Source organism: Halichoerus grypus, chromosome 8 (assembly GCF_964656455.1).
Source record: "Halichoerus grypus chromosome 8, mHalGry1.hap1.1, whole genome shotgun sequence".
NCBI classification, from domain to species: domain Eukaryota; kingdom Metazoa; phylum Chordata; class Mammalia; order Carnivora; family Phocidae; genus Halichoerus; species Halichoerus grypus.
In genome coordinates this window covers 24,029,085-24,048,763 of record NC_135719.1, presented here as the reverse complement: position 1 = coordinate 24,048,763, position 19,679 = coordinate 24,029,085, and the positions used below count along the sequence as shown (strand labels likewise).

General features: G+C 38.9%; 1 long non-coding RNA gene across 1 annotated transcript in view; it reads left to right on the top strand.

The window, feature by feature from the left end:
• The window catches only part of LOC144382742 (uncharacterized), an 85,697-nt gene extending 71,866 nt beyond the window's left edge, over positions 1-13,831 (top strand). The window contains exon 4 of the long non-coding RNA XR_013450128.1: positions 13,688-13,831. This is a non-coding gene — a long non-coding RNA (uncharacterized LOC144382742). The remainder of the gene's footprint in view (positions 1-13,687) is intronic.
• The last annotated feature ends 5,848 nt before the right edge of the window (positions 13,832-19,679 follow it).

The following is a 19,679-nucleotide window of genomic DNA, read 5'->3' as shown; positions in this document are numbered from 1 at the left end:
CTAATAGGGGTAAGTGCTCTCATCCTTTCTTCACCCCCAGACAGGTAGTTAAAAGACTCCATGCCTGGCCCTTTCAACTCTGTGATTCTCTGAGTCTGTAAAGAAGACACAACTGATCCCTAGTTTGGCCCTCTGACGCCTCTCCTTAGGGGGATAGCAGCTTTGCATCCTCCAAAGTTTTGGCACTGCCATTTTGTGTGGATTAATGCATAAAGGATTTTAAATGTACATTCCAATAATGTCATGGTAATTTTAGGAAAGGGCTATTGAGAAATACATCCCTGCAACATTTCCCACATCTTCTTGTGGTTAGCCTAAAAATAGCCAAGAGGATTTCACTAGAATATTGAAAACCCTGACCACAGCAGAATGAACAGAAATTGAATGAGAAGATCTCTAATCTTTGGGTAGAGCCAGAAGGGGCTCTCTAATTTTCTGCTTTGCCACTCATGACCACTAAAGCCATTGCAAACTGCCAGACTCTTCTCATTGGTGAGGAGACACATGGCAAGTGGAAGCTAATTTTCTCTTGTCACAGAGAAAGAAACAGTTGTTTCCTTTTCCCCCCAGAGTTATTCCAATATAAGACCTTCCTAGTAACACCCAAGGGTCAGTGGCCATCAGGAAGCTGCTTGGCTTGACTGCTTGGACTTTGTCCCAGGGAGATCAGTCCACCTTGGTCTGACTTTGTATGAATTTCTTATTTATTTATTTAAGAGAGCAAGGGGCAGAGGGAAAGGAGAGAGAGAATCCAAGAATCCCAAGCAGATGCCACAATGAGCACAGAGCATGATGCGGGGCTTGATCTCATGACCCTGAGATCATGACTTGAGCTGAAATCAAGAGTTGGACACTTGAAACAAACATCTCAGTGGATGATTCAATGACAGAACAGAGCAGACAGAGGCATAAGTGAACTGGAAGATGGAAAAATAGAAATTATGAAATCTGAGCAACAGTGATAAAAAAATAAACCTTAAGAATTGAAAAAGAACAGAGCCTTTGGGATCATAACACAAACGTTTGTGTTATGGAAACCCAGGAAAGAGAAGAGAAAGAGGGTGGGGCTGCAAAGGTACTGTAAAAAATATTGCCTGAATCAGGGAAATACAAATCAAAACCACAGTGAGATACCACCTCACACCAGTCAGAATGGCTAAAATTAACAAATCAGGAAACAACAAATGTTGGTGAGGATGCGGAGAAAGGGCAACCCTCTTACACTGTTGGTGGGAATGCAAGCTGGTACAGCCACTCTGGAAAATAGTATGGAGGTTCCTCAAGAAGTTAAAAATAGAGCTACCCTATGACCCAGCAATTGCACTACTAGGTATTTACCCTAGATATGAATGTAGTGATCCAAAGGGGCACCTGTCCCCCAATTTTTATAGCAGCAATGTCCACAATAGCCAAACTATGGAAAGAGCCCAGATGTCCATCAATACAAGAAGGAATAAAGAAGACATGCTGTATACACACACACACACACACACACACACACACACACACACACACAGGAATATTACTCAGCCATCAAAAAGGGTGAAATCTTATCATTTACATCAATGCGGATGGAACTGAAGGGTATTATGCTGAGTGAAATAAGTCAATCAGAGAAAGACAATTTTCATATGGTTTCACTCATATGTGGAATATAAGAAACAGCACAGAGGATCATAGGGGAAGGGAGGGAAAACTGAATGGGAAGAAATCAGAGAGGGAGACTAGCCATGAGAAGATTCTTAACTATAGGAAACGAACTGAAGGTTGCTGGAGGGAAGGAGGGTGGGGGCTAACTGGGTGATGGGCATTAAGGAGGGCAAGTGATATGATGAACACTGGGTGTTATATGCAAATGATGAATTACTAAACTCTACATTTGAAATTAATGATGTACTATATGTTGACTAATTGAATTTAAAGGAAAAAAAAAGTAAAAAAAAAAAAAGAAATATTGCCTGAAAACCCTCCAAATTTAACGAGAGACATAAACTTACAAATCTAGAAGCTGAAAAGAAACCCCAGAATAGGAAAAACCCAAATAAATCCACACTAAGACTCATAATTAAACATGTGAAAGCTAAAGGCAAAGAAATATCTTGAAAGCAGCCAGAGAAAAATATAACACATTGTCTATAAGGGGAAAATAATTGAAGTGGCAGTGGATTTCTCACTAGAAAACATGGAGGCCAAAAAGAAGTGGCACGATATAGGGCTGAAAGAAGAGTTGTCAACCCGTAAGCTGGCTGAAATATCCTTCAGGAATGAAGAAAAAAATCAGAAGAAGAATAATTTGTCACCAGCAGATCTACACTAAAGGAAAGGATGAATTTCTTTAGACAGAATGGAAATGATAAAAGAAGGAAACTTGGAACATCCCTGGGGTCGAGTCCTGTGTCAGGCTCCCTGCTCGACGGGAAGCCTGCTTCTCCCTCTCCCACTCCCTGCTTGTGTTTCCTCTCTCGCTGTGTCTCTATCAAATAAATAAAAGAAAAAAAAACTTAAAAAAAAGAATTAATAAAGAACATGATAAACAAAAATGTAAATACCATAAGCTTTTCTTCTTCTCCTGAGTATTCTAAATTAAGCTTGATAATTGAAACAAAAATTATACACTGAAATTGTTCTAATTTTTTGTAGAAAAAAATACTTAAGGTGATTATGTTATAAATGGAGGAGATTAAAAAAACATAAAGGGATGTAAGTTTTCTATGCTTCCCTGAAACTGATAAAATGACTGTGATAAGCCATATGTATATAATACCTAGAGCAACCATTTAAAAACTATACAAAGAAACATAGTAAAAAACAAAACAAAACAGTAGAGATACATTAAAGTTGAATTCTAAAAAAATGTTGGTTCAAGTAAATCACATCAATTCAGAGAATAGAAGACATGAAAAACTGAGAGAACAGAAAACAAAAAAGAAACTGGTTGATTTAATCAGTAATTACATTAAATACACCATTAAAAAATAGTGTAAATATATCAACTAAAAGACAGAGGTTGGCAGAATGAATTAGAAAAGCTGGCCTAACTGTATGCTGTTTATAAGAAATTCACTTCAAATATGATATAGGTCGTTGAAAGTAAAAGGATGACAAAAGATATATCATGCAAACATTAATACAAAAAAGAAGAAGAACTGGCTATATTAATATCAGATAAAGTCGACCTCAAAGAAAAGGAAATTACTAGAAATAGAGAAGGACATTGTAGAATGATAGATGGGTCAGTCTACTAAGAAGACATAGCAGTCTTAAATGTGCTTGTATATGCACCAGACAACAGAAGTGCAAAGTATGTAAACAAAAGCTGATGGAGGACCCAACACATCATATTCAGGAGCCCTCAGAACATGTTCCAAGTTTGACCATATCCTGGGCTATAAAACAAACTTCAACAAATTTATAAGAATTGGAAACATACAAAGTGTGTTTTCTGACCACAATGGAATCAAAGTAGAACTCAATGATAGAAATGAAATAGGAACATATCAAACAATTGGGTGCTATTAGAAGAATGCACTTCTAAATAACCCATGGGGCAAAGAGGAAGTCTCAAGGGAAATAAAAAAAAAATACATTGAATAGAAGGAAATACAACATAACAAAATTTGTAGGATACAGATAAAGCATTGCTAAAAGGAAAATCTATAACATTTAGTGAATGCATTAGAAAAAGAGGAAAAGTTTCAAATCAATAATCTCCCATCTCAAGAATTCAGAAAAAGAAGCAATAAAAAGGAACAAACTATTGATACATAAAATAACATGAGTGACTCTCCAAAGCATTATGCTGAGTGATAAAAGTGAATCCCCCAAATTTACATACTCTGTGATTCCATTTATATAACATTTTTACATAACAAAATTACAGAAATGGAGCAGTGAGTGAAGGAGAAGTTGGGAGCTGGAGAGAAGTGGGTGATTATAAAAGGGCAACTGGAGGGATCCCTGGGGTAATGGAACTGTCCGTGTCTTGACTGTATGAATGTCAATACACAGGTTGTGACATTGGACTATAGTTTTAGTTTTATAAACTAAAGGTGACCATTGGGGGAAATTGGGTAAATGGAACAAGGGATTTCTTTGTATTATTTTTTACAAGCATTGTGAATCTACAATTATCTCAAGATTAAAAAAAAAAAACTTAATTAAAAATTTAAAAAGAATATGAGGCACAATAATCAGTGTACACAGAACCAGTGAGTTTTGAAGTTGTGTGTGGCTTGACATAAAGATCCCTGAAGGTCCCACCATAGATGACTTCACCTCTACAGCCTCACCTGGCACCCATTCTCCCTGCCTTCATGTCCACTACACTTGCACTGGGTTCTTTCTATCCCTGCTACACACCTTACTTCCTTCTGCTAAGGGCCTTTGTGCATACTGTTCTGGCTGCCTTCCCTCCCCTCTTCACATTTGTTCAACTCCTACTCGTCCTTTCGATCACTTCCTTAGGGATAACCTCTCTGACTAGGTAAAATCATCCTCCCATGGCATCCTGTGTCTTTCCTACACAGGACCAGTCATGTTTGTCACATTTAATTTCTGGTTTGATTTGCTTAAGGTCTTCCTTCTTCATTGGTCTGTACACACAGTGGGTGTGGGGACGGGGTCTGCTTTGACTCTCCAATGTATCTCCAGCATGTAGGGCTGTGCCTGGCATGTATTAGGCTGTCACCACATATTTGTAGAGTGACTGAAAAGCTGTGTGGGGGGGATTATTCACCTTTTTTTTTTTCTCTCAAACTAGCAAGATCTTCAACACTGCTCAAAATCCGGGCTAAATCACCTCCCTGCTCTGGGTGACCTGCCATCCCAGAAAAAAGTCAATGTTGCTTCCTTTGAACTCTTCAAACATTTAGTTCATCCTGACCAGCCAGAAGAACACAGAAGTGCCCATCCTAGCGTGATCATAGTAGAGCTCCAGAAAGAGGCATATGTTTGGGGAGATGGTGCTCAAAGACCAGTTTGCCCATGACATATGGGCAAACTAGCCTTCTCTAGAGAGGGGTCTTTACCAAAAGATGCCGCTCATCTCAATGACTCTACTGCAGTTAGTGTGGATTGATTCATTATAGCTGTGCACTTCTGTGATGATTGGCTGTGTCTTTGAGGACAGGTACATCCTCCCCCAATGCCTGGAATTAAGACTGAATAAAATATATAGTATGTCTGCCCTGTTCAGTGCCATTCTGCTGCCTCCCAGTCCAGCTAGCCTTTCCTCTGTTCCAAGGTGGCTTTACACAATGTGAGTAGAATCACTGCTATTGGAAAGCAGGTAGGCTGATTCAGGGCTATCCTAGATTGAGGATCATGAGACATCTCCCCGTGTCACCACAGATACCAGATCGCCCCACACCGCAGCCCTTATGATATTGTCTTCACACCTGTTGTCCGCAGTAGAGTGTAAGTGCTCCGAAGAAAGGGGGAGCTTATCTTACTCCCCACTGTATCCTCTGCATCGAAGTCTGTGCCTATAATATAGTAGGTGCTCAGTAAATGTGAATTATGTGAATGCACAGAACTAATTTGTACTGTCTTTTGATTGGACTTTCTTTTCAGGTTTCTGTGCTTTGCCTGAATCTCCATTGAGTCAGCCTCACTCCCTCTACTATTCCTACACACACCTGGTGCCCCATGTCTATATCACATTCTGCATCTAGGCTGAAAGCAGCTTAACTAATATTACCTAGGGGGTGAAAACATGTCCAGTTAGTTTACACATTGAATCTTGGTCCTCTCAATGTGGCAAGGCTTTCCAATAAGTGTTGAAGGAAGATTTAAGTAAACGAAAATTTATTGTACCCTTGCTGTGTGTTGGACATTATATTTCATGTGTGTTGTCTTGTCCGTTCCCATGTTTTCCATTTTCACAGAGAAGGAAACAGATTCACAAAGATCAGCTCTTTCCTTAAAACCATACAGCAAAGAGCAGGCACCAAGTATTCAAATTCAGATCTGCCTAATACTAGGAAGGTAATCCTAGAATATCTTTTAGAAATTTTTCTGGCAATAATTTTAGCCTTAGGAGAAAGACTAGACACTGTTTTATGACCTTTCCAATTATCTGACAAGCAGAGTGCTAATCAGCCAAGTCAGAATGATGACCTCAGGACTGCTTATGCCCTGACCCATCTTCTGATGAAATGATAAAATGAGACTGCCAGGCTAATTAACAAGTCTGAAAACATTATGTGAGTTCCAACGATGCCTTTGCTTCTGGCCCATCCCACACCTTCCCCAAATAAGAAGCCACTAATTTGCAAAACTCTTGCTTCTGTGAAGCAGCTGTGAAAGTCACTGACATATATGATTAGCATGGAATTAATTCCTGTTGGTAAAGCATTATTACCGTCCCTAATGAGATTTAGGAAGTGACTCATACTGTATATGAAGGAAGGTGGATACTGTTCTTTTAACTCCAGATGAAATGTGTAGGGGATGCCATTTTCAACATAAAGATTTATGCTTGGGGATCAGGTGTTTATGGCAACTTGTGCGAGGTAGATTTTTCTCAGCGATTTGGGACTTGGAACAATTTATGACAGTGTAAATGGGTCTCTTTGGTATATTTCCATGTTTTCCTTTCATGGGAAATTCTGTGTATGGAAGACAGTTATAATAATTTTAACCCCTTAAATTAAATGTCCTCTAACAAAGCTATAATTTTTATTGTTTGTTTCATTTATAAATTTAAATGAAAAAAAGAAGAGTTAAGGCATTATCGTCAAATATGGATATCATTTATTTCAGTTACAGAAAAATAGCCATCCATAACCCTTTTACTCATAGATAAAGAGGGTTAATTGAGTTATGTATATCCTTTTAGGCTTTTACTATGCACACAGCATTATTATTTAACTAAAGTCACACAACATATTGAAATTTGCATCTTGGTTTCCCCACATTTCATAAGAATATAACTTTTCTTTTCTCACAAAAGTACTTCATAGATACTATTTTAATGTTTTCACAATATTGTATGGATTTGCCATAATTTACTAAACTATTGCTTTAGTGTTGCATTTTATACTTGTTTCCAATTTTTCACTTTTATAAATAATGATACAATTTATATTTTTACACAATTTGCTTTATTTTCACTTTAACTTATTTCCATTGTTTTCCTAAAAGGGCAGTTACATGGTCAAAGCAAGTTTTGGATAAATTTTAGGTTCCAAATAAATGTTGCTGAATAGATTTTCTGAATATAACTACTAAACTGAATTCTATCCAGAAATTTTTTTAAATGAAGGAAAAATAAAAACACCTTTAGAAAAATCAAAACTAAACAAATTGTTGTCTTCAGGCTCACACTGAAAGAAGTACTAAAGCATTTCCTAAGAGAGAAGGAGGGTTATCTCAGAAACATGGAAATGTAAGAGATATAAGGAAAAATGGAAAATATGTAGGTAAGTCTAAATGAATATTGACTACAAAGAATGGTAATGATTTAAAATTCATGAGAACAAATACATAAAATAACACACAAAAATGGGAGCGAGGTAATGGAATTGAAATTGGCAAAGTTATGACATTACCTGGGAAGTGATCTAAGAACCTATCTTTCTATGAGACTCTAATAAATCAAAGTAATCACTGTGTAACTATTAGAGGAAAATAAAAGATAGTAGAACTACCAACGTTGTCATTTCCAGAAGGAACTGGAAAATAATCTTAAAAAGCTTTATTAGGTCAAAAACTTGCAAGAAAGGCATATAAAGGATGTAGAACTCGTATGACAAGTTATAGATAATAAAAGCCCCAAATATACCAGGAATTATTTTAAGTGTAAATGGACTAAATATGTCAATTATAAAATAAAATCTCTCAATCTGAATAAATCAACACCTTACATATGAGAACACAACTGAAAGTCTAAACACTAATAAAAGGTAACATGGCATAATTATATAAGATAAAATAGACTTTAAGGCAAAAGGCATTCTTGCAGATAAAGAGGGACATTTCATTATGATAAAGATCAATCAGCAGAAAGACTGAATACTTTTCAATTTGTATGCACCCAATAGTACAACATCAAATAGCTAATGCAAAGATTGCAGATTTAAAGGAAGAAATTCACAACCATATTGGCTGATTCTAACATGTTCTCCATAACAAACAAACAAGAACAAATCATTAAAGGTAATATAAAATTTGAACATGATTTACCACCTGTACAACCAAATTCAGAATTCACATTATTTTTAGGAGTACATGGAATATTTATCAAAATTGACCATATGCTGAGTCATAAATCAAATCTTAACAGAATTCCATGTATTAAAGTTACACAGTGAAATAAAGCTAGAGATCAATGATAAAGTTTATCAGAAAGCCACCAAATGTTTGCCAATTAAACAGTATATGTCAAAATTAAAAAATTAAATCATAATGGAAATTTGAAATTATTTTATTAAATGAAATGAAAATATGACACACTAAAATGTGCAGGAGGTAGTTAAAACCATGCTTAAAGGGATATGTTCATATGTCAGAAAAGAAGATAAACTGAAAATTATTCATCTGTTGATTTTCTTGATAGAACCTACAATAGGAAGTTAAAAAATATTAAGTTAGAAAGAAAGAAGAAAGGAGATAATAATTATAATAGTAGAAATTAGTCAAATATGGAACAAATGTACAACTGAAAAAATTATAAATCTGAAAGTTGGTTCTTTGAAAAACTAAACTCTTACCAAGTATGCTTGAGAAAAAGAGAGAAGACACATATTGCCAATAACAGGAGTGCAAAAGAGGAATTACCACATACCCTACATACAATTACAAAAAATAATGAAAGGCTATTGTGAATAACTTTCTTTCAGTAAATTTCAAAATTTAGGTAAACTGAGTAATTTTCTAGAAAAATACAACTTACCAAAATGGAAACAGGAAGAAAGTTTCTAAAACCTAAATAGTTCTCTATAGATTAAATAAATTGAATTTATAATTACAAATATTCTCACAAAGCAACCTCTAGGCATGCTGGTAATTTCTTCCAGACATTTAAAGAATAAATAACACCAAATTTATACAAACTTCTCCAGAAAATAGCAAAATAAAACATAGAACATGTGTCATCTTGTTTTATGAGGCCAGTATTACCTTGAAGCCAAATCATGACATGAATATTTATAAGAAAGGAAAGTTATAGGCCAATTCCAAGGATAGAAATACAAAAATTATAAGTAAATCTTAGCAAAATGGGTCCGACAATATCTAAAATGATAGTATGTTATTTTGAATTTGGGTCCATTCCAGGAATATAATATTTAACTTTAGAAAATTAATCTACGTATTTTACCACATTGACAGAATAAAGGAAAAAAATGGTATGCTGCTTTCATTAGGTGCAGAATCAACAATGATAAAATCCATTACCCATTTCTGATAAGGCTCAGTGAACAAGAAATAGAAACAAAACAAAAACCTCCCTAAGCTGATAATGAGCAAAAAATCCATAGCAAAAATTATACTTGATTGTATAATATAGATGGCATCTCCCCAGACATTAGAAATAGCACATAATTTGTTATTATCATTTCTATTCATTGTTGTACTGGTTGTTGTAGCCATTGCAATAAGGCAAGAAAAATAAGTGAAAAGTACAAAGACTAAAAGAGGAACAAATAAAATAACAATTACCAGATTATTGATTGTGAAGTAGAAAAATCTAAAGGAATTTACAAATAAACTATTGCATTAATAAAATTTAACAAGGTCACTGGATAAAAGGTTAAGGTATAAAAGTCAATGGTATTTCAATGTATCTACAACAAATAAATAAATAATGGCATTTTTTAAAAAAAGATACCAACTATAAGTGCCCAAAACACCAAATATCTCAGAATAAATCTAACAAAAGATGGGCATGACCTCAACATTAAACACTATAAACACTATTGAGAGAAAGAAGGCATGAATAGAGGGATATTTCATTGTCACAGGCTGAATTATATTCCCCTCTAAAATTTATATGTTGAAGTCCTAACCCCCACTACCTCAGAATGTGACTCTTTTTGGAGATAGAGATTTTAAAGAAGTGTCTAAGTTAAAGTGAGGTCATTAGGGTGGGCCCTACTCCAATATGACTAATGTCCTTTTAAGAGAATAAATTTGAACACAAGCAGGCACACATGAAAGGTGATGTGAAGATACAGAGAGAACACAACTATCTATAACCCAGGAAAGATGCCTGAGAATAAACCAACCATGCTGAATCCTTGACCTTGAACTTTTAGCCTCTGGACTATAAGAAAATTAATTTCTGTTGTTTACACCTTACACTCTGTGGTACTTTGTTATGGTAGCCTTAACAAGCCAATACATCCATATTTGTAGATTGGAAGACTCAGTATTGTGAAGATGTCTGTTATTCTCCATTTAATTTGTAGATTTGATGAACCTGATATTTCAGTCTAAATATATTTCTCTGCTATTCTACCCAAGCTATCCTGTTATTTCTCTTTGTGGTACTCAGCAAAGTATCTTTGTATCAAGGTAGTAGAGGATGCCACACACTGACTCAAACACCAAACACTTATTTCTCACAGTTCTGGAGGCTCAGAAATTCATCTCGTTCCTGGTGAGAGCTCTTTTCCTGCTTGTGGATGATTGCCTACTCACTGTGTCCTCACTTGGCCAAGAGAGAGCATGCTGTGTGGTCTTCTCTTATAAAGCACTAATCCTGTTGGATTAGAACTCCACCCATATGACCTCATTTAACCTTAATTACTTTACTCCAAATACGGTCACACTGAGGGGTAGGCTTCAACATATGAATTTTGGAGGGACACAGTTCAGTCCGTAGCATTACTTTTGCTTGTGCCTCTGACCCACATCTTTGTGAAGGGGTCAAGCCTTCTGCCAAGTCCATGCCAGTTGCTATCCCTATAAAAAGCTGAGAAAGCCAATGGAAGTTCCTTCAAATCATCCAACCTCATGGTTTTACTTACATTAGTTGTTTCTGAGTCACAAGTAATGTGAATATGTTCACCTAGGGATTTGACAGTTCCAGGGGGATGAGAGGATGTCCCTCAAGGGTTCAATTATGTGAAGAGCTGGGGAGCTTCTGGGAAAGAACCCATAAAATGGGAAGCAAGAGTGCAGATGCATAAGGCTAACTGACTCAATGACACAGTTCAGGGTGGATGGGCAGGGAGAAGGGGGGATTCTGGTTGGGCAGCATCTCTCAGCATTTGGAGTTGGGTCTGTACAAAGAGAGAATGAAACCTGAAGGAGGGGATTTACCCAGTTTCTAAAACACCAGGAGCAAAGGGGAACTTGGCTTGTGGTACGTGTCTCAGAGAGAGGAGGACAGACATGGCATGGGGCCAGTTCCTGTCTTACACTCAGTGTCTACTGAGGGACACCATGGGCCACAGGACAAACCAGCTGGGTCTGCTGCCAGGGAGATACCTTCATGTCTGGCCTGGTACCCTCAGCAGGGGCCAGCACAGGACCTGCCCCAGCAATGAGCCTGAGGAAACTGGGGGCCCAGTTCATGTTAGCTGAGATCCCTCCTGCACACCTAGTAGCAGCTGGGGCAGAGGCTGGAAAGCTCTCTCATCTGCCTATGACCCCATTTGTGTCCCCAGGCTCCCGGGGTGGGGGGGCAAGGTAGGGTGGGGGGGCCACAAGCACACTACAGCCATCCTCTTTTCTGCGCTATTTTGGCCTAGATAGATAGCCCTGTGATAACAGTGTTGCCATGGTTATTACATAAGGAATAGCTCTTTCTGGAACATTTTCCTCTTTTTATTTTCTTTTAGTGGAGTTGGTGAGATTAAGCCTGCTCACAGAAGGGCATCAATTAGTGAAAAGTAAATGTGGGATTCTGGAGCTCCTCCATGATGGTGTCACTGGCAGAGGACAACACTCTGAGAGTGACTGGCATAATCCAGTTTACATAGTAAGCAAGTGCTTTTTCCCCCTTTCCCAGGAACTGCAAGCCAGGCCTCCAGGGAAGCCAGGATGGTGATGGGCTGTTCTTATTGTCTTAAGGGATTATGTTGAATAGATTCAGAGACACTATTCTCTGGACCATTACTGCACCTGATCCCTCTACCTCCTCCCTTCCAGCAACCCTCAGTTTGTTTCCTATGATTAAGAGTCTCTTATGGTTTGTCTCCCTCTCTGGTTTCATCTTGTTTCATTTTTTTCCTCTCTTCCCTTATGATCCTCTGCCTTGTTTCTTACGTGAGATCGTGTGGTAATTGTCTTTCTCTGATTGACTTATTTCGCTCAGCATAATACCTCTAGTTCTATCCACATCATTGCAAATGGCAAGATTTCATTTTTTGATGGCTGCGTAATATTCCATTGTATGTATATGTATATACATATATATATATATACACTACATCTTCTTTATCCATTCATTTGTCGATAGATATCTGGGCTCTTTCCATAGTTTGGCTATTGTGGACATTGGCAAATTCAAATTTAGAAATTCAGTTTGATTAAAGACCTACCATGGGCCAACTTTGTATTAAGAATGGGGTATAGCTATGAAGGGTGTTGGTGGACATCTTGTCAAAATGTGGGCCACAAAAAGGCTATGTTTGATTGTGGGGATGGGGTGCAGTAATGGTCCAGAAAAGGAAGCCAGTATCTGATAAATACAGAGGAGGGGCCCCTTCCAACACCTGACTTGCTGAGGATGGTACAGAAATCCTGAACATACAGGAGTGATGGTGGGGGATAAAGACTCCATAAAACCATTGAGTATGGACAGCTGGAGAGAAACTTCATGTGCATTGTAATTTCTTGTGAAATCCACACGCTGGCTCATGGCAAAGGACTGGTTACCTCTTGGACTCAGTGTTGGCTTCAGAAGTGGTCCAGTTGGGTAATGGAGAAGAAATGACCAATGGGGGTGAGCAGCAAGCAGGCCAACGGATTGGTTATATGTAGGGAGTTGGCGGAGATGGGGAGTCAAAAATCAAAGATAGTTCTGAGTTTCAGGGCTCCGTGGTCAGAGGAACAGTGAGTTCCTTCACAAAGGTGTAGAGGCCAGGAGGATGGACAAATGTGGGTCAGAGAGGGGATGTCAGTTGTGAACACACACATTTGCAGTGGCCACAGGAGGGCATAAAAGGGGTATGTAGCGGGCAGGTGAAGGAGGGTCAGGCCTGGGTTTTGATTGGAGACCTCTTCAGGGAGGTGAGGGCTGAACAGGGGAGTAAATCAAAGGACAGTTCATTGAAGAAAAAGGGTCAGAGCAGAAAAGGCATTCTGGAGGAGCTCAGAGTATAAAGGCTAAGAATGAACTTGGGATCCAGGCAGGTCTGGGCATGACTGGGGCTCTGCCATTAGCTTAGCGTCCTGGGATAAGTCCTTCAGCACTGAGACTGAGATGCTCAGTTTCCATGCGAAATCGAATAATGCAGGGAAATCACTTAGTGTTTATGGTGCATAGAAATACAACAGTGTTAGCTGTCATTATTAGGGGGCCAAAGAGGGAAGAGGAAAAACTATGGAGACCGATAGATCAGGAAAGCATAGTGTCAGTTACATTGACAGAATGACTTTTGTGATTTAAAAAAGAAAAGAAAAGGAAAAAGTATTAACCTTCAGAGTTTTACAGGAATGGGTTCTTAACTACTGCTCCGTCCTGGAAAGTGACGTGAACTTGAACAAGACCTCTCTAAAACTCTTGTTTCCCTCCTAGTAATAATGGAAGCGTTGGGCTGTTACTCTGACACTGGTCATCAGCAGAAGAGGGAATAATCCAGAATTTTCAACCAACACATTTCCATCTGGTACCTGGAAACTGACGATCTCAGCATGCTTTGGAGCTTCAGATGATCCCACTGCCTCTTCAGTCCCCCTGGTCTGCAAGGGTGGCCGGGTTGAGGCGCTTCCCCGCATACAGCTCGGCTGCTCCTCCTCCACTCCGCTGACACCAGCAGAGTGTCTGGATGTCACCACCAGTGGTTGGACACAGCCACGAATTTAAGAATCCCATGTATCCTCATTCCAATTTAAATACATTATTAAAATTAAGAAGGGGAAAAAAACTCATCTCTTCATAGCAGCCTTATACCACTGGGTATTAGTTTTATGATTTGCTCAGCTGTTGGGTTCAAATCTCCCAAATATTTTGGCTCCTGTACCAAGGTCTATTTCAGGGCGGCTGTGCCCTGTCCTATCAAGTTCAAGCCAAAGACTCCACTGGGGACTGGACTGAACAACTTCTGGGACCCTTTCCATCCGTGTTATGGACAGTTTGCAGAGCTGGAGGCCAAGAAAATAACCCCGGAAGCACAGAATGAAATCAGATTTTAATTGAATGGCTGCAATGTACTAGTAAGGCTAGTTAAGCATATAATTAATTGTTGTAACTATAGCAACAGGATGAACTGGAACTATTAGGGAGGCACCAGGGGTTCAATGAGAGACTCTTAAAAAGACAAGTGGTGGAGATTGCAGAAGATAATTCATTCTCCTCCAGTGGTTCTCCAGAGGGCCTCACACTCTTTAGCAACCCAAAATAAATCTATTTAATAATATTTTCTTAGATTCATGCAGCTTTTCATATCCCAAAGGGCCCCGAGGTGCTTCATAAGCCATGAACATAAATATAGATTTGGAATAATGTATTGGGCCAGATTTTCCTAGCGCTTAAACAACTCTCAGGTGGTTTGTTCTGCCCCTTTGGAAGCCCCATTACCTTCAGGATACATGGAAGCAGTAATTTACTAAGTGGCATCCCCATAGGCCTGGGGCCTGAAGCTCCAGCAGAGTGTCAACTCAGGTAGGTGAAGGGGCGGGGGAAGGGGTGTTTCCAGAGATAGTACTTGTATTTATTCATACCCTACCTCATTCCAAAAAGGCTTCAGGGAGGCTTACTAAATACACAGAGTACATCAGGGTAAAATAAACACATGAGGCAATCCAAAGCAAGGGCAGATAATAGAAACAACTGGATCTTTAGAAATGTTTGTACAGGAAATGCATACAGCAGTCTCCTACAGAAGTGGGCAAAATTGCTGCCATTTCTCCTACTGGCCAAAACAAAGAGGAAAACAGAATCCAGTGCCGGAAATAGACACTCAGGGCTGAGGCCTCACAGAGATCTTCCCCTTATCGTTTAGACTCTACTGTTTGGAGTAGAGACTCTCCAGCCTCTCTGTGCTGGAAGGGAGTGAAAGGGGGGTAGGCTTGTAAACGTGCACTTCCATCAAAGGAACCACTTCTTCCTCCACTCCGCTGACAACTCGACTGACCATCGAACTTTGTTCCAGGCATCCACCCTTATAGGGAAGAATAATTCAGCTTTTGATGCTTCCTGGCATTCTGGCTTGATCTGTAGTTAAAAAACATAGTCCTCAAAGCAGAGGTGGCAAGCTGGTGGCCCACAGGACAGATGTAACCCATCATGTTTTGTCTTGGCCGTTGAGGAGCTTGGCTTTCAAATCCTGACTTTGAGCTTCTCCTGAGGAATTGGAAGACCGGCACCATGGGTCCCCCATTGCACTGTTACTGACCCCCTTGCAGGGGACAGTATTCCCCAGTGTGCACCAGTCCCCACCATGCACCATGACATTCAGCTTACATCATAAGCTTATGTCATAGAAGCATCTCTGTTGTATGTTACCTGCCTAGTTTCTATAGGCAATTAAAGTGTTAAATCCCCGATCTGGAGTCTTGTCCCCTAAATGCTCCTACTGTTTATCATTGTGCAATCTAGAAGAAGAATGAGACAGCCGAAGGATTTAACCTTGGCTATTTCCTGCCACTGCTCTTCAAGTGTCTTCCATCGGGACATGTCACCCTAGCCTCTCAGGTAGGTTGGATAACCCCCATGTCTTCTGTGGTTATCTAAACCTCACTCACCCTCCAGGCTCAGCTCAGAACTCCTCCCTGAAGCTTTCTCCACATCTTCTAGTTCATTGATTCTCTCGAGTGGACTTTCCACGGGGTTGAGAATTTTTTTCTAAAGCATCAAGCTTCCCAGTGTACTTTCTTCAAAGTGATCTGCCAGGGAATGTGCCTCTGTCTTGCTGCTTCTCCTCCCTCCCTGTCCATAGTCACCTTCTCCCACTTTACAGGAGAAAGGCCACCCTTTCCCCATCTCAAATCCTACAACGTAGCATGGATTCAGGATGTACTAGGAGGTGCTCTGAGGCATGGAGCCAGGTGAACTTTGAACCCTGGTGTTGGGAAAGCGAATGTCTAGGTAATACATCCTTGCTTTCAGCCGTATTGAAGGAGATCTCACTGGGGAGAGAGCTGGTAGATCATTCAAATAGTTTTCGAGGATGGATTATGATGAGATCTTTGGCATCTATCTCAGATGGCATTCTTAAAAATAAGCTACATTGCTATTATAGTATTCCTTTTGTTCCTGTCCATTTATGTAAATGACATTTATTCAGTATATATGTTTATCAAAATAAAAAATAGAAATATGACTGATGTCAAATCCTATCTTATTCTAGGAATATGTAATGATCACCCACGGATACATGAACAAATTGAATAAAACCTCATGTATCTCATTAAATATACATCTCCAATAAAATTTTACGAGGAATATTGTTCTATCAATTATGTATTCTCAATAACTGTAATGATGAGCCAAACCGGAAAAAATAAAGTTCTGTCAGGTTAGTGGAAAACAGATATATGTCAGGGAGAAAAAGGGATATAAAATTTCCATCTGTTAAAGAGAAACTTGTTTGCGTTTGGTTTCTTTTTTTGGAGTTTGTTTGTATTTTGAAAATGGCTATTAGATGTATCCAATCACCATCGTACTTAGATTCCTTTGGGTATACTTAAAATGAAAATATAGTTTTATTTTGTAAAGTCAATATTTACAACATAGTGAAATAAATATTCTTTGTAACTCTCTAGGTTTATAATGACACATTTTAGAAGTCAAATTATAAATGTGCCGTTGAATATGTAGTTTTTCAGAGTTCTTTGTAGAGAGTTTCCAAACAAAAAGATTTAAAGACCATTGTTTTAGTAATTATTGTTTCTTCCAGTAATTGGATTTTTCATCCTAGTGTTATGCACTTTGTGTCTTTGATTTATTATTTTATGGCTTTATCTTTGGCCTCCACAGTTAGTAAGAGCCATAGAATTCTGTGAATCACCAATTAACCATTGTTTATCAAGCATCTGCTCTATGTTTAAAATAGTAGAATATGCAAAAATACAGCACATAATTTTTCCCACTGAAGAAGATACATTTTATTTACAAGTAAAGATGACAAGAGCAAAGTGTCAGTAAAAACAATATTTAAAAGATAGGTCGGTATCTCATGTTTGGAGGCCATTTCTCCAATATATCAACGAGTCAGAGCATAACCAAAACCACAAACAAACAGAAGACCCTTAGTAAATTAAAAAGAAAAAAATATTCTGACCAGATCAGACTGAAAATACTGTATAGATGAAAACCCATAGGAGTAAACCAACCAACAAAAGTCAAGGTTTTACTCAGAGCGTATTTACTCATACTTTTAAAACGATACTAATGAGTTGATCCTTGGGGTCAGAATTAAGACAGTATCAGAAGTGGAGAATTGTAAAGGCAACAAGAAATTAACACCTTCTATCTGCAGGGAGTGTGAAGTGTCTTCTTAAGGGTGAGGAGGAGATGAAGAGAGAAAGGAATTGGAAGACATAGCATTTTGGGCTGCATAATGTAAGGCTATCTGCCACATTAGCATCACAGAACAGAACAAAATAATTAGAATTAGCAGTCATCAAAATACATTCACAAGATTTTGTGTACTCTGCTTACTAAGGCAGAAAAGTATGAGATGATTCTAGAAAGATTTCCCTCACAATGTTTTACAAGTTGAAATTAAAATTGAGATTAAAGATATAGGTTCCTACTAGAAAATTCTAGTAAAGGAACTCCTCACTCTCACAGGATCAGAAGGCTCATTTCCCCTGTAATTCCAAGGTAAACGATGGGATTTGGGGTAATGGTTTTCCAGAACTATGAATTACGTGGCCCAGGTCAACCAGAGCATTCAGCTCTCAAGTGAGCCAAAATGAATTGCTTCCATGCTGTCTTGCAAGGTGGCTGGAAATCCTGCTTTGAAAGCACCTCACTAAATACACAAGGGCTAAATAAAGAAACTGGGCTTGTTCTTGGCTGAACATATGAGCTGTATAGACCATGTCCTCATGGAGTGGCCCACATTCCAAACTCAGAGCACATCTGCAGGAAGATTGTGGCTTGACTTTTGTGAGAGATGAGTTCACTGTTCTTGAGCAATCATCCAGGGGCAGACAGGTCATTTAGTGCAAGTTTGTCAAGGCTGAAGGGATTTTCCAGAAAGGCTAGCAAGTAGGGAGATAAGCATCTCTGCAATTAAAAGGAAAGTGATATGGGCTATGAAAATGCAGCGTACAAATAAAGTTAGTAAAAATCATACGGGATCATAAACACTTGGGCATCTTGATGTGTAGCCTTTATTAGTCTGGTTTTTCTTCTTCTTTATCTGTATAGTATCTATGTGGGGGTGGGGGTAGAATGGGTATCATAACTTTCTTTTATCAATTTAGCAATGCATTGTGGACGTTCTTTCTTGCTATTAAATATTCTTCTATATTGTGGTTTTGAATGGCTTTATAGCATTCCAATGTAATTATGTATCAGAACTTGTTTAACCAACCCCCTTTTCTTAAACACTTGGCTGTATGTGTGTTTTTTTTAAGAAAAACGCCTGTGAGTGGGGGAGGGGCAGAGGGAGAGGGAAAGAATCACAAGCAGACGAGAGAATCTTTATTTTTAAATATTTTATTTATTTGAGAGAGAGTGGGGGAGGGGCAGAAGGAGAGGGAGAAAGAGAGAATCCCAAGCAGACTCCCTGCTGAGCGTGGAGCCCAACTCAGGGCTCGACCTCATGACCCTGAGATCATGACCTGAGCCGAAATCAAGAGTCCATTGTTTAATCGACTGAGCCACCCAGGCGCCCCTTGGTTGTTTTCTTTTTAATTGTTTTAATGTTATTGCTGTGACAACTCAGTGGTAAAAGATTTGTGCTAATGAATAAGAGGGAGTTTTATTCTTGCTCCTGCTCATGTTTTTCCAGACGTTTGCAGTGGGCAGGCTGACTTCCATAATTTGTGGGTTGGAGTTTCTTATTCTGGTGATCCCCAAAGGATGACTAGTCCCACCCCGTCTCTTCTGTTAGGGTTAGAGGAAAAGAGAACTTGAGGGGATTTAAGAAATGAGAATGGAGAGAACCCCCGTTCTTTCTAAGGAACTGAACTGGTAGCAGCTCTGTGTGATTTCGAAAGTCACGTCATCTAGGAGGTCAAGAACTTTAACAGGGTGGTTTGACAATCCTAGAGGTAAAGGCTGAAATAAGAAAAAAAATAATGAAATTGGAAACAAGAGATAAAGAAACTGGATGCTAGGCTTCTGGAGGGGGAGGTTATGACCCCTTCACTCCATGCCAGAAAAGGATGCCCAAGAGGTTCCCTATATAAACGCCAAAGGAGGACTTCATATTCTCGAGCAGGAACATCCCAGGACCAATGGCGAGTGTTGGGGGAGGAGGCTGTGGTAGAAAAGGATGGGGTAGCTTTGTGATGCTTGTAACATTGGTCACAGGAGGCTACTTTGATTTCTAATCACCAGAGACACTCCCCCAAGTGTTAAGTATGAACGATTCTCAGAGGCAGGGCAGAGA